Raw genomic sequence first — 17,087 nt, forward strand, 5'->3', positions numbered from 1 at the left:
ACTACTAACAGTCATTTACTACAGTAGTACTACTAACAGTCATTTACTACAGTAGTACTACTAACAGTGATGTACTACAGTAGTACTACTAACAGTCATTTACTACAGTAGAACTACTAACGGACCAGTACTACAGTGGTACTACTGACAGCCATGTACTACAATAGTACTACTAACAGTCATTTACTACAGTAGTACTACTAACAGTCATTTACTACAGTAGTACTACTAACGGACCTTTACTACAGTAGTACTACTAACAGTCATGTAATACAGTAGTACTACTAACAGTCATGTACTACAGTAGTACTACTAACAGTCATTTACTACAGTAGTACTACTAACAGCCATATACTACAGTAGTACTACTAACAGTCATGTACTACAGTAGTACTACTAACAGTCATTTACTACAGTAGTACTACTAACAGTCATTTACTACAGTAGTACTACTAACAGTCATTTACTACAGTAGTACTACTAACAGTCATGTACTACAGTAGTACTAGTAACAGTCATTTACTACAGTAGTACTACTAACAGTCATTTACTAGAGTAGTACTAACGGACCTGTACTACAGTAGTACTACTGACAGTCATGTAATACAGTAGTACTACTAACAGTCATTTACTACAGTAGTACTACTAACAGTCATTTACTACAGTAGTACTACTAACAGTCATTTACTACAGTAGTACTACTAACAGTTAGTTACTACAGTAGTACTACTAACAGTCATTTACTACAGTAGTACTACTAACAGACCTGTACTACAGTAGTACTACTAACAGCCATGTACTACAGTAGTACTACCAACAGTCATTTACTACAGTAGTACTACTAACAGTCATTTACTACAGTAGTACTACTAACAGTCATTTACTACAGTAGTACTAACGGACCTGTACTACAGTAGTACTACTGACAGTCATGTAATACAGTAGTACTACTAACAGTCATTTACTACAGTAGTACTACTAACAGTCATTTACTACAGTAGTACTACTAACAGTCATTTACTACAGTAGTACTACTAACGGACCTGTACTACAGTAGTACTACTAACAGTCATTTACTACAGTAGTACTAACGGACCTGTACTACAGTAGTACTACTAACAGTCATGTAATACAGTAGTACTACTAACAGCCATGTACTACAGTAGTACTACTAACAGTCATTTACTACAGTAGTACTACTAACAATCATTTACTACAGTAGTACTACTAACAGTCATGTACTACTGTAGTACTACTAACAGTCATTTACTACAGTAGTACTACTAACAGTCATTTACTACAGTAGTACTACTAACAGTCATGTACTACAGTAGTACTACTAACAGTCATTTACTACAGTAGAACTACTAACGGACCAGTACTACAGTGGTACTACTGACAGCCATGTACTACAATAGTACTACTAACAGTCATTTACTACAGTAGTACTACTAACAGTCATTTACTACAGTAGTACTACTAACGGACCTTTACTACAGTAGTACTACTAACAGTCATGTACTACAGTAGTACTACTAACAGTCATTTACTACAGTAGTACTACTAACAGCCATATACTACAGTAATACTACTAACAGTCATGTACTACAGTAGTACTACTAACAGTCATTTACTACAGTAGTACTACTAACAGTCATTTACTACAGTAGTACTACTAACAGTCATTTACTACAGTAGTACTACTAACAGTCATTTACTACAGTAGTACTACTAACAGTCATTTACTACAGTAGTACTACTAACAGTCATTTACTACAGTAGTACTACTAACAGTCATGTACTACCGTAGTACTACTAACAGTCATTTACTACAGTAGTACTACTAACAGTCATGTACTACAGTAGTACTACTAACAGTCATTTACTACATTAGTACTACTAACAGTCATTTACTACAGTAGTATTGCTTAACAGTCATTTACTACAGTAGTACTACTAACAGTCATGTACTACAGTAGTACTACTAACAGTCATGTACTACAGTAGTACTACTAACAGTCATTTACTACAGTAGTATTGCTTAACAGTCATTTACTACATTAGTACTACTAACAGTCATGTAATACAGTAGTACTACTAACAGTCATGTACTACAGTAGTACTACTAACAGTCATTTACTACATTAGTACTACTAACAGTCATTTACTACAGTAGTATTGCTTAACAGTCATTTACTACAGTAGTACTACTAACAGTCATGTAATACAGTAGTACTACTAACAGCCATATACTACAGTAGTACTACTAACAGTCATTTACTACAGTAGTATTGCTTAACAGTCATTTACTACAGTAGTACTACTAACAGTCCTTTACTACAGTAGTACTACTAACAGTCATGTACTACAGTAGTACTACTAACAGTCATTTACTACAGTAGTACTACTAACAGTCATTTACTACAGTAGTACTACAATCGGACCTGTACTACAGTAGTACTACTAACAGTCATTTACTACAGTAGTACTACTAACAGTCATTTACTACAGTAGTACTACTAATGGACCTGTACTACAGTAGTACTACTAACAGCCATGTACTACAGTAGTACTACTAACAGTCATTTACTACAGTAGTACTACTAACAATCATTTACTACAGTAGTACTACTAACAGTCATGTACTACTGTAGTACTACTAACAGTCATTTACTACAGTAGTACTACTAACAGTCATTTACTACAGTAGTACTACTAACAGTCATGTACTACAGTAGTACTACTAACAGTCATTTACTACAGTAGAACTACTAACGGACCAGTACTACAGTGGTACTACTGACAGCCATGTACTACAATAGTACTACTAACAGTCATTTACTACAGTAGTACTACTAACAGTCATTTACTACAGTAGTACTACTAACGGACCTTTACTACAGTAGTACTACTAATAGTCATGTAATACAGTAGTACTACTGACAGTCATGTACTACAGTAGTACTACTAACAGTCATTTACTACAGTAGTACTACTAACAGTCATTTACTACAGTAGTACTACTAACAGTCATTTACTACAGTAGTACTACTAACAGTCATTTACTACAGTAGTACTACTAACAGTCATGTACTACCGTAGTACTACTAACAGTCATTTACTACAGTAGTACTACTAACAGTCATGTACTACAGTAGTACTACTAACAGTCATTTACTACATTAGTACTACTAACAGTCATTTACTACAGTAGTATTGCTTAACAGTCATTTACTACAGTAGTACTACTAACAGTCATGTAATACAGTAGTACTACTAACAGTCATGTACTACAGTAGTACTACTAACAGTCATTTACTACAGTAGTATTGCTTAACAGTCATTTACTACAGTAGTACTACTAACAGTCCTTTACTACAGTAGTACTACTAACAGTCATGTACTACAGTAGTACTACTAACAGTCATTTACTACAGTAGTACTACTAACAGTCATTTACTACAGTAGTACTACTAACGGACCTGTACTACAGTAGTACTACTAACAGTCATTTACTACAGTAGTACTACTAACAGTCATTTACTACAGTAGTACTACTAATGGACCTGTACTACAGTAGTACTACTAACAGCCATGTACTACAGTAGTACTACTAACAGTCATTTACTACAGTAGTACTACTAACAATCATTTACTACAGTAGTACTACTAACAGTCATGTACTACTGTAGTACTACTAACAGTCATTTACTACAGTAGTACTACTAACAGTCATTTACTACAGTAGTACTACTAACAGTCATGTACTACAGTAGTACTACTAACAGTCATTTACTACAGTAGAACTACTAACGGACCAGTACTACAGTGGTACTACTGACAGCCATGTACTACAATAGTACTACTAACAGTCATTTACTACAGTAGTAGTACTAACAGTCATTTACTACAGTAGTACTACTAACGGACCTTTACTACAGTAGTACTACTAATAGTCATGTAATACAGTAGTACTACTGACAGTCATGTACTACAGTAGTACTACTAACAGTCATTTACTACAGTAGTACTACTAACAGTCATTTACTACAGTAGTACTACTAACAGTCATTTACTACAGTAGTACTACTAACAGTCATTTACTACAGTAGTACTACTAACAGTCATTTACTACAGTAGTACTACTAACAGTCATGTACTACCGTAGTACTACTAACAGTCATTTACTACAGTAGTACTACTAACAGTCATGTACTACAGTAGTACTACTAACAGTCATTTACTACATTAGTACTACTAACAGTCATTTACTACAGTAGTATTGCTTAACAGTCATTTACTACAGTAGTACTACTAACAGTCATGTAATACAGTAGTACTACTAACAGTCATGTAATACAGTAGTACTACTAACAGTCATTTACTACAGTAGTATTGCTTAACAGTCATTTACTACAGTAGTACTACTAACAGTCATGTACTACAGTAGTACTACTAACAGTCATGTACTACAGTAGTACTACTAACAGTCATTTACTACAGTAGTACTACTAACAGTCATTTACTACAGTAGTACTACTAACGGACCTGTACTAAAGTAGTACTACTAACAGTCATTTACTACAGTAGTACTACTAACAGTCATTTACTACAGTAGTACTACTAATGGACCTGTACTACAGTAGTACTACTAACAGCCATGTACTACAGTAGTACTACTAACAGTCATTTACTACAGTAGTACTACTAACAATCATTTACTACAGTAGTACTACTAACAGTCATGTACTACTGTAGTACTACTAACAGTCATTTACTACAGTAGTACTACTAACAGTCATTTACTACAGTAGTACTACTAACAGTCATGTACTACAGTAGTACTACTAACAGTCATTTACTACAGTAGAACTACTAACGGACCAGTACTACAGTGGTACTACTGACAGCCATGTACTACAATAGTACTACTAACAGTCATTTACTACAGTAGTACTACTAACAGTCATTTACTACAGTAGTACTACTAACGGACCTTTACTACAGTAGTACTACTAATAGTCATGTAATACAGTAGTACTACTGACAGTCATGTACTACAGTAGTACTACTAACAGTCATTTACTACAGTAGTACTACTAACAGCCATATACTACAGTAGTACTACTAACAGTCATGTACTACAGTAGTACTACTAACAGTCATTTACTACAGTAGTACTAACGGACCTGTACTACAGTAGTACTACTACCATTCATGTAATACAGTAGTACTACTAACAGTCATTTACTACATTAGTACTACTAACAGCCATGTACCACAGTAGTACTACTAACAGTCATGTACTACAGTAGTACTACTAACGGCCATTTACTACAGTAGTACTACTAACAGTCATTTACTACAGTAGTACTACTAACAGTCATTTACTACAGTAGTACTACTAACGGACCTGTACTACAGTAGTACTACTAACAGTCATTTACTACAGTAGTACTACTCACAGTCATTTACTACAGTAGTACTACTAACAGTCATTTACTACAGTAGTACTAGTAACAGTCATGTACTACAGTAGTACTAGTAACAGTCATTTACTACAGTAGTACTACTAACAGTCATTTACTACAGTAGTACTAACGGACCTGTACTACAGTAGTACTACTGACAGTCATGTAATACAGTAGTACTACTAACAGTCATTTACTACAGTAGTACTACTAACAGTCATGTACTACAGTAGTACTACTAACAGTCATGTACTACAGTAGTACTACTAACAGTCATTTACTACAGTAGTACTACAAACAGTCATTTACTACAGTAGTACTACTAACGGACCTGTACTACAGTAGTACTACTAAAAGTAATGTACTACAGTGGTACTACTAACAGTCATTTACTACAGTAGTACTACTAACAGTCATTTACTACAGTAGTACTACTAACGGACCTGTACTACAGTAGTGCTACTAACAGTCATTTACTACAGTAGTACTACTAACAGTCATTTACTACAGTATTACTACTAATGGACCTGTACTACAGTAGTACTACTAACAGCCATGTACTACAGTAGTACTACTAACAGTCATTTACTACAGTAGTACTACTAACAATCATTTACTACAGTAGTACTACTAACAGTCATGTACTACTGTAGTACTACTAACAGTCATTTACTACCGTAGTACTACTAACAGTCATTTACTACAGTAGTACTACTAACAGTCATGTACTACAGTAGTACTACTAACAGTCATTTACTACAGTAGAACTATTAACGGACCAGTACTACAGTGGTACTACTGACAGCCATGTACTAGAATAGTACTACTAACAGTCATTTACTACAGTAGTACTACTAACAGTCATTTACTACAGTAGTACTACTAACGGACCTTTACTACAGTAGTACTACTAACAGTCATGTAATACAGTAGTACTACTAACAGTCATGTACTACAGTAGTACTACTAACAGTCATTTACTACAGTAGTACTACTAACAGTCATTTACTACAGTAGTACTACTAACGGACCTTTACTACAGTAGTACTACTAATAGTCATGTAATACAGTAGTACTACTGACAGTCATGTACTACAGTAGTACTACTAACAGTCATTTACTACAGTAGTACTACTAACAGTCATTTACTACAGTAGTACTACTAACAGTCATTTACTACAGTAGTACTACTAACAGTCATTTACTACAGTAGTACTACTAACAGTCATTTACTACAGTAGTACTACTAACAGTCATGTACTACCGTAGTACTACTAACAGTCATGTACTACAGTAGTACTACTAACAGTCATGTACTACAGTAGTACTACTAACAGTCATTTACTACATTAGTACTACTAACAGTCATTTACTACAGTAGTATTGCTTAACAGTCATTTACTACAGTAGTACTACTAACAGTCATGTAATACAGTAGTACTACTAACAGTCATGTAATACAGAAGTACTACTAACAGTCATTTACTACAGTAGTATTGCTTAACAGTCATTTACTACAGTAGTACTACTAACAGTCATGTACTACAGTAGTACTACTAACAGTCATGTACTACAGTAGTACTACTAACAGTCATTTACTACAGTAGTACTACTAACAGTCATTTACTACAGTAGTACTACTAACGGACCTGTACTACAGTAGTACTACTAACAGTCATTTACTACAGTAGTACTACTAACAGTCATTTACTACAGTAGTACTACTAATGGACCTGTACTACAGTAGTACTACTAACAGCCATGTACTACAGTAGTACTACTAACAGTCATTTACTACAGTAGTACTACTAACAATCATTTACTACAGTAGTACTACTAACAGTCATGTACTACTGTAGTACTACTAACAGTCATTTACTACAGTAGTACTACTAACAGTCATTTACTACAGTAGTACTACTAACAGTCATGTACTACAGTAGTACTACTAACAGTCATTTACTACAGTAGAACTACTAACGGACCAGTACTACAGTGGTACTACTGACAGCCATGTACTACAATAGTACTACTAACAGTCATTTACTACAGTAGTACTACTAACAGTCATTTACTACAGTAGTACTACTAACGGACCTTTACTACAGTAGTACTACTAATAGTCATGTAATACAGTAGTACTACTGACAGTCATGTACTACAGTAGTACTACTAACAGTCATTTACTACAGTAGTACTACTAACAGCCATATACTACAGTAGTACTACTAACAGTCATGTACTACAGTAGTACTACTAACAGTCATTTACTACAGTAGTACTACTAACGGACCTTTACTACAGTAGTACTACTAATAGTCATGTAATACAGTAGTACTACTACCATTCATGTAATACAGTAGTACTACTAACAGTCATTTACTACATTAGTACTACTAACAGCCATGTACCACAGTAGTACTACTAACAGTCATGTACTACAGTAGTACTACTAACGGCCATTTACTACAGTAGTACTACTAACAGTCATTTACTACAGTAGTACTACTAACAGTCATTTACTACAGTAGTACTACTAACGGACCTGTACTACAGTAGTACTACTAACAGTCATTTACTACAGTAGTACTACTAACAGTCATTTACTACAGTAGTACTACTAACAGTCATTTACTACAGTAGTACTAGTAACAGTCATGTACTACAGTAGTACTAGTAACAGTCATTTACTACAGTAGTACTACTAACAGTCATTTACTACAGTAGTACTAACGGACCTGTACTACAGTAGTACTACTGACAGTCATGTAATACAGTAGTACTACTAACAGTCATTTACTACAGTAGTACTACTAACAGTCATGTACTACAGTAGTACTACTAACAGTCATGTACTACAGTAGTACTACTAACAGTCATTTACTACAGTAGTACTACAAACAGTCATTTACTACAGTAGTACTACAAACAGTCATTTACTACAGTAGTACTACTAACGGACCTGTACTACAGTAGTACTACTAAAAGTAATGTACTACAGTGGTACTACTAACAGTCATTTACTACAGTAGTACTACTAACAGTCATTTACTACAGTAGTACTACTAACGGACCTGTACTACAGTAGTGCTACTAACAGTCATTTACTACAGTAGTACTACTAACAGTCATTTACTACAGTATTACTACTAATGGACCTGTACTACAGTAGTACTACTAACAGCCATGTACTACAGTAGTACTACTAACAGTCATTTACTACAGTAGTACTACTAACAATAATTTACTACAGTAGTACTACTAACAGTCATGTACTACTGTAGTACTACTAACAGTCATTTACTACAGTAGTACTACTAACAGTCATTTACTACAGTAGTACTACTAACAGTCATGTACTACAGTAGTACTACTAACAGTCATTTACTACAGTAGAACTATTAACGGACCAGTACTACAGTGGTACTACTGACAGCCATGTACTAGAATAGTACTACTAACAGTCATTTACTACAGTAGTACTACTAACAGTCATTTACTACAGTAGTACTACTAACGGACCTTTACTACAGTAGTACTACTAACAGTCATGTAATACAGTAGTACTACTAACAGTCATGTACTACAGTAGTACTACTAACAGTCATTTACTACAGTAGTACTACTAACAGCCATATACTACAGTAGTACTACTAACAGTCATTTACTACAGTAGTACCACTAACAGTCATTTACTACAGTAGTACTACTAACAGTTAGTTACTACAGTAGTACTACTAACAGTCATTTACTACAGTAGTACTACTAACAGACCTGTACTACAGTAGTACTACTAACAGTCATTTACTACAGTAGTACTACTAACAGTCATTTACTACAGTAGTATTGCTTAACAGTCATTTACTACAGTAGTACTACTAACAGTCATGTAATACAGTAGTACTACTAACAGTCATGTACTACAGTAGTACTACTAACAGTCATTTACTACAGTAGTACTACTAACAGCCATATACTACAGTAGTACTACTAACAGTCATTTACTACAGTAGTACTACTAACAGTCATTTACTACAGTAGTACTACTAACAGTTAGTTACTACAGTAGTACTACTAACAGTCATTTACTACAGTAGTACTACTAACAGACCTGTACTACAGTAGTACTACTAACAGCCATGTACTACAGTAGTACTACCAACAGTCATTTACTACAGTAGTACTACTAACAGTCATTTACTACAGTAGTACTACTAACAGTCATTTACTACATTAGTACTACTAACAGCCATGTACCACAGTAGTACTACTAACAGTCATGTACTACAGTAGTACTACTAACGGCCATTTACTACAGTAGTACTACTAACAGTCATTTACTACAGTAGTACTACTAACAGTCATTTACTACAGTAGTACTACTAACGGACCTGTACTACAGTAGTACTACTAACAGTCATTTACTACAGTAGTACTACTAACAGTCATTTACTACAGTAGTACTACTAACAGTCATTTACTACAGTAGTACTAGTAACAGTCATGTACTACAGTAGTACTAGTAACAGTCATTTACTACAGTAGTACTACTAACAGTCATTTACTACAGTAGTACTAACGGACCTGTACTACAGTAGTACTACTGACAGTCATGTAATACAGTAGTACTACTAACAGTCATTTACTACAGTAGTACTACTAACAGTCATGTACTACAGTAGTACTACTAACAGTCATGTACTACAGTAGTACTACTAACAGTCATTTACTACAGTAGTACTACAAACAGTCATTTACTACAGTAGTACTACTAACGGACCTGTACTACAGTAGTACTACTAAAAGTAATGTACTACAGTGGTACTACTAACAGTCATTTACTACAGTAGTACTACTAACAATCATTTACTACAGTAGTACTACTAACAGTCATGTACTACTGTAGTACTACTAACAGTCATTTACTACAGTAGTACTACTAACAGTCATTTACTACAGTAGTACTACTAACGGACCTTTACTACAGTAGTACTACTAACAGTCATGTAATACAGTAGTACTACTAACAGTCATGTACTACAGTAGTACTACTAACAGTCATTTACTACAGTAGTACTACTAACAGCCATATACTACAGTAGTACTACTAACAGTCATTTACTACAGTAGTACCACTAACAGTCATTTACTACAGTAGTACTACTAACAGTTAGTTACTACAGTAGTACTACTAACAGTCATTTACTACAGTAGTACTACTAACAGCCATATACTACAGTAGTACTACTAACGGACCTGTACTACAGTAGTACTACTAACAGCCATGTACTACAGTAGTACTACTAACAGTCATTTACTACAGTAGTACTACTAACAGTCATGTACTACAGTAGTACTACTAACAGCCATGTACTACAGTAGTACTACTAACAGTCATTTACTACAGTAGTACTACTAACAGTCATTTACTATTCAATTCAATTCAATTCAACTTTATTTATATAGCGTCAAATCACGGCAATGCCATCTCAAGACGCTTTACAGACAGAGAGGAAAACATAATGAAAGCCAATTCATAACAGTCTATATAAGGAAACCAACAGATTGAGTTGAGTCCAACTCAATCTCCCATCCTGAGCAAGCACACTGGCGACAGTGGGAAGGAAAAAACTCCCTTTTAACAGGAAGGAAACCTCCGGCAGAACCCGGCTCAGGACAGGCAGCCATCTGCCTCTGCTGTGTGGGGGGAAGAGGACAGAAAGACAACAGACAACAGGAACTGCTACTCCCGGCCAGGGAGACCTGCTGAGGCAGGAGACATACATGTTAATGATAAAAGAGAGAGATAAAAAGAAAGAAGCTCAGTGTATCAGGAAATGTCCCTCAGCAGTCTAAACCTATAGCAGCATAACTAAGGGATGCTAACCATCCCTAGCTATAGGACTTATCAAAAAGATAAGTCTTCAGCCTAGTCTTAAAGGTGGGGAGGGTGTCTGCTTCCCTAACACTAACTGGGAGCTTATTCCATAAGAGAGGGGCCTGATAACCAAAGGCTCTGCCTCCTGCTCGGCTCTTTGAGACTCTAGGAACCACAAGTAAGCCTGCAGTCTCCAAATTTAATCAGTGATGACATGTTTAGCCGCATGTAATCCTTCAACCGCTGGTTGTCTAGGTGGTGTCCCGATAACAACGTGGGTTTTATAGATAATTGGAGCGCTTTTTGGGGAAAGCCTGGTCTTATTAGGAGAGATGGCATCCATCCCACGTTGGATGGAGCCGCTCTCTTATCCAGCAATATGGACTCTTTTATTAGTCAGCTAAATTGACAACTCAGGGTTGGGACCAGGAGGCAGAATTGTAGTCCTACACACTTTTCTGCAGCTTCCCACCTGCCGCCGCCCACCCAAAACCCCATTCCGACCTTATACAACTCCCCAGCAGTAAGAATTAAACAACACAAAAACACTTCTGGGGTTAATCGTGAAAACCTCATAAAAATAAAAACAATGGATCTAATAAAATCTGAAAATAAGACCATAAAGCCAATGAAGAGAGGCTAAAACTGGAGAAATATGATCTCTCCTGCTGGTTCTGGTCAGGACTCTGGCTGCAGAATTCTGGATCAGCTGAAGGCTTTTCAGGGCATATTTAGGACAGCCCAGTAATAGAGAGTTACAGTAATCTAGTCTCGAAGTAACAAAAGCATGAACCAGTTTTTCTGCATCACTCTGAGACAGAATGTCCCTAATTTTGGCTATATTACGTAAATGAAAGAAGGCTGTTTTAGTAACCTGCTTAATATGTGGGCCAAAGGACAGGTCAGGGTCAAATATTACTCCAAGGTTTCTCACTGTAGCACTGGAAGCTAAAGTAATGCCATCCAGGTTCATTACAAAACTGGAAAATTTAGCTCTGAGTTTTTCAGATCCAACGAGAATTACTTCAGTCTTATCTGAGTTTAAGAGGAGAAAATTTCTAGACATCCAAGTCTTTATGTCTATGAGACAATTTTGTAGCCTATTGGGCTGATTTGTTACATCTGGTTTAAAGGATAAGTATATCTGAGTATCATCTGCATAACAATGAAAGTTTATTCCATGCTGTCTAATAATTTTGCCTAAAGGGAGCATATATAGCGTGAAGAGTATTGGTCCAAGTACAGAACCTTGAGGAACTCCATGACTTACTGTAGTTTGTGAGGAGGACTTGTCATTTACATGAACAAACTGAAGTCTATCAGATAAATATGATTTAAACCAGCTTAACGCTGTACCTGTAATTCCAATCACCTGTTCTAGTCTTTGTAACAGAATGTTATGATCGACTGTATCAAATGCAGCACTAAGATCAAGCAAGATAAGTACGGACACAAGTCCTTTGTCTGAGGCCATAAGAAGGTATGGTATATACATACACAGTAGTACTATGGTATATAGTACAGGTCACTTAGTACTACTGTAGTAAATGACTGTTAGTAGTACTACTATAGTAAATGACTGTTAGTAGTACTACTGTAGTACATGACTGTTAGTAATACTACTGTAGTAAATGACTATTAGTAGTTCTACTGTAGTAAATGACTGTTAGTAGTACTACTGTAGTACATGGCTGTCAGTAGTACTACTGTAGTACAGGTCCGTTAGTAGTTCTACTGTAGTAAATGACTGTTAGTAGTACTACTGTAGTACATGACTGTTAGTAGTACTACTGTAGTAAATGACTGTTAGTAGTACTACTGTAGTACATGACTGTTAGTAGTACTACTGTAGTATATGGCTGTTAGTAGTACTACTGCAGTAAATGACTGTTAGTAGTACTACTGTAGTACATGACTGTTAGTAGTACTACTGTATTACATCACTGTTAGTAGTACTACTGTAGTACAGGTCCGTTAGTATTACTGTAGTAAATGACTGTTAGTAGTACTACTGTGTTACATGACTGTTAGTAGTACTACTGTAGTAAATGACTGTTAGTAGTACTACTGTAGTAAATGACTGTTAGTAGTACTACTGTAGTAAATGACTATTAGTAGTACTACTGTAGTAAATGACTGTTAGTAGTACTACTGTATTAAATGACTGTTAGTATTACTACTGTAGTACATGACTGTTAGTAGTACTACTGTAGTAAATGACTGTTAGTAGTACTACTGTAGTAAATGACTATTAGTAGTACTACTGTAGTAAATGACTGTTAGTAGTACTACTGTAGTAAATGACTGTTAGTAGTACTACTGTAGTACATGACTGTTAGTAGTACTACTGTAGTAAATGACTCTTAGTAGTACTACTGTAGTACATGACTTTTAGTAGTACTACTGTAGTAAATGACTGTTAGTAGTACTACTGTAGTAAATGACTGTTAGTAGTACTACTGTATTACATGACTGTTAGTAGTACTACTGTAGTACAGGTCCGTTAGTACTACTGTAGTACAGGTCCGTTAGTACTACTGTAGTAAATGACTGTTAGTAGTACTACTGTAGTAAATGACTCTTAGTAGTACTACTGTAGTACATGACTGTTAGTAGTACGACTGTAGTAAATGACTGTTAGTAGTACTACTGTAGTAAATGACTGTTAGTAGTACTACTGTAGTACATGACTGTTAGTAGTACTACTGTAGTAAATGACTGTTAGTAGTACTACTGTATTACATGACTGTTAGTAGTACTACTGTAGTACAGGTCCGTTAGTAGTACTGCTGTAGTACATGACTGTTAGTAGTACTACTGTAGTAAATGACTGTTAGTAGTACTACTGTAGTAAATGACTGTAAGTAGTATTACTGTATTAAATTACTGTTAGTAGTACTACTGTAGTACATGACTGTTAGTAGTACTACTGTAGTACATGACTGTTAGTAGTACTACTGTAGTACATGACTGTTAGTAGTACTACTGTAGTACATGGATGTTATTAGTACTACTGTAGTACAGGTCCGTTAGTAGTACTACTGTAGTAAATGACTGTTAGTAGTACTACTGTAGTAACTAACTGTTAGTAGTACTACTGTAGTAAATGACTGTTAGTAGTACTACTGTAGTACATGACTGTTAGTAGTACTCCTGTAGTACAGGTCCGTTAGTACTACTGTAGTAAATGACTGTTAGTAGTACTACTGTAGTACATGACTGTTAGTAGTACTACTGTGGTACATGACTGTTAGTAGTACTACTGTAGTAAATGACTGTTATTAGTACTACTGTAGTACATGACTGTTAGTAGTACTACTGTAGTAAATGACTGTTAGTAGTACTACTGTAGTAAATGACTGTTAGTAGTACTACTGTAGTACATGACTGTTAGTAGTACTACTGTAGTAAATGACTGTTAGTAGTACTACTGTAGTAAATGACTGTTAGTAGTACTACTGTAGTACAGGTCCGTTAGTACTACTGTAGTACAGGTCCGTTAGTACTACTGTAGTAAATGACTGTTAGTAGTACTACTGTAGTAAATGACTCTTAGTAGTACTACTGTAGTACATGACTGTTAGTAGTACGACTGTAGTAAATGACTGTCAGTAGTACTACTGTAGAAAATGACTGTTAAGCAATACTACTGTAGTAAATGACTGTTAGTAATACTACTGTAGTACATGACTGTTAGTAGTACTACTGTAGTAAATGACTGTTAGTAGTACTACTGTAGTAAATGACTATTAGTAGTACTACTGTAGTAAATGACTGTTAGTAGTATTACTGTATTAAATGACTGTTAGTAGTACTACTGTAGTACATGACTGTTAGTAGTACTACTGTAGTACATGACTGTTAGTAGTACTACTGTAGTAAATGACTGTTAGTAGTACTACTGTAGTACAGGTCACTTAGTACTACTGTAGTAAATGACTGTTAGTAGTACTACTGTAGTAAATGACTGTTAGTAGTACTACTGTAGTAAATGACTGTTAGTAGTACTACTGTGTTACATGACTGTTAGTAGTACTACTGTAGTACAAGTCCGTTAGTACTACTGTAGTACAGGTCCGTTAGTACTACTGTAGTACAGGTCCGTTAGTACTACTGTAGTAAATGACTGTTAGTAGTACTACTGTAGTGAATGACTCTTAGTAGTACTACTGTAGTACAGGTCCGTTAGTACTACTGTAGTAAATGACTGTTAGTAGTACTACTGTAGTAAATGACTGTTAGTAGTACTACTGTAGTACATGACTGTTAGTAGTACTACTGTAGTACATGGATGTTATTAGTACTACTGTAGTACAGGTCCGTTAGTAGTACTACTGTAGTAAATGACTGTTAGTAGTACTACTGTAGTAAATGACTGTTAGTAGTACTAATGTAGTAAAGGATTGTTAGTAGTACTACTGTATTACATGACTGTTAGTAGTACTCCTGTAGTACAGGTCCGTTAGTACTACTGTAGTAAATGACTGTTAGTAGTACTACTGTAGTACATGACTGTTAGTAGTACTACTGTAGTAAATGACTGTTAGTACTACTACTGTAGTACATGACTGTTAGTAGTACTACTGTAGTAAAGGACTGTTAGTAGTACTACTGTAGTAAATGACTGTTAGTAGTACTACTGTATTACATGACTGTTAGTAGTACTACTGTAGTACAAGTCCGTTAGTACTACTGTAGTACAGGTCCGTTAGTACTACTGTAGTAAATGACTGTTAGTAGTACTACTGTAGTAAATGACTCTTAGTAGTACTACTGTAGTACATGACTGTTAGTAGTACGACTGTAGTAAATGACTGTTAGTAGTACTACTGTAGTAAATGACTGTTAGTAGTACTACTGTAGTACATGACTGTTAGTAGTACTACTGTAGTACATGACTGTTAGTAGTACTACTGTAGTAAATGACTGTTAGTAGTACTACTGTAGTACATGACTGTTAGTAGTACTACTGTAGTAAATGACTGTTAGTAGTACTACTGTAGTACATGACTGTTAGTAGTACTACTGTAGTAAATGACTGTTAGTAGTACTACTGTAGTAAATGACTGTTAAGCAATACTACTGTACTAAATGACTGTTAGTCATCCTACTGTAGTACATGACTGTTAGTAGTACTACTGTAGTAAATGACTGTTAGTAGTACTACTGTAGTAAATGACTATTAGTAGTACTACTGTAGTACATGACTGTTAGTAGTATTACTGTATTAAATGACTGTTAGTAGTACTACTGTAGTACATGACTGTTAGTAGTACTACTGTAGTACATGACTGTTAGTAGTACTACTGTAGTAAATGACTGTTAGTAGTACTACTGTGGTACAGGTCACTTAGTACTACTGTAGTAAATGACTGTTAGTAGTACTACTATAGTAAATGACTGTTAGTAGTACTACTGTAGTACATGACTATTAGTAGTACTACTGTAGTAAATGACTGTTAGTAGTACTACTGTAGTACATGGCTGTCAGTAGTACTACTGTAGTACAGGTCCGTTAGTAGTTCTACTGTAGTAAATGACTGTTAGTAGTACTACTGTAGTACATGACTGTTAGTAGTACTACTGTAGTAAATGACTGTTAGTAGTACTACTGTATTACATGACTGTTAGTAGTACTCCTGTAGTACAGGTCCGTTAGTACTACTGTAGTAAATGACTGTTAGTAGTACTACTGTAGTACATGACTGTTAGTAGTACTACTGTAGTAAATGACTGTT

This window comes from Telmatherina bonti (assembly GCF_933228915.1).
Source record: "Telmatherina bonti genome assembly, chromosome: 22".
Classification (NCBI taxonomy): domain Eukaryota; kingdom Metazoa; phylum Chordata; class Actinopteri; order Atheriniformes; family Telmatherinidae; genus Telmatherina; species Telmatherina bonti.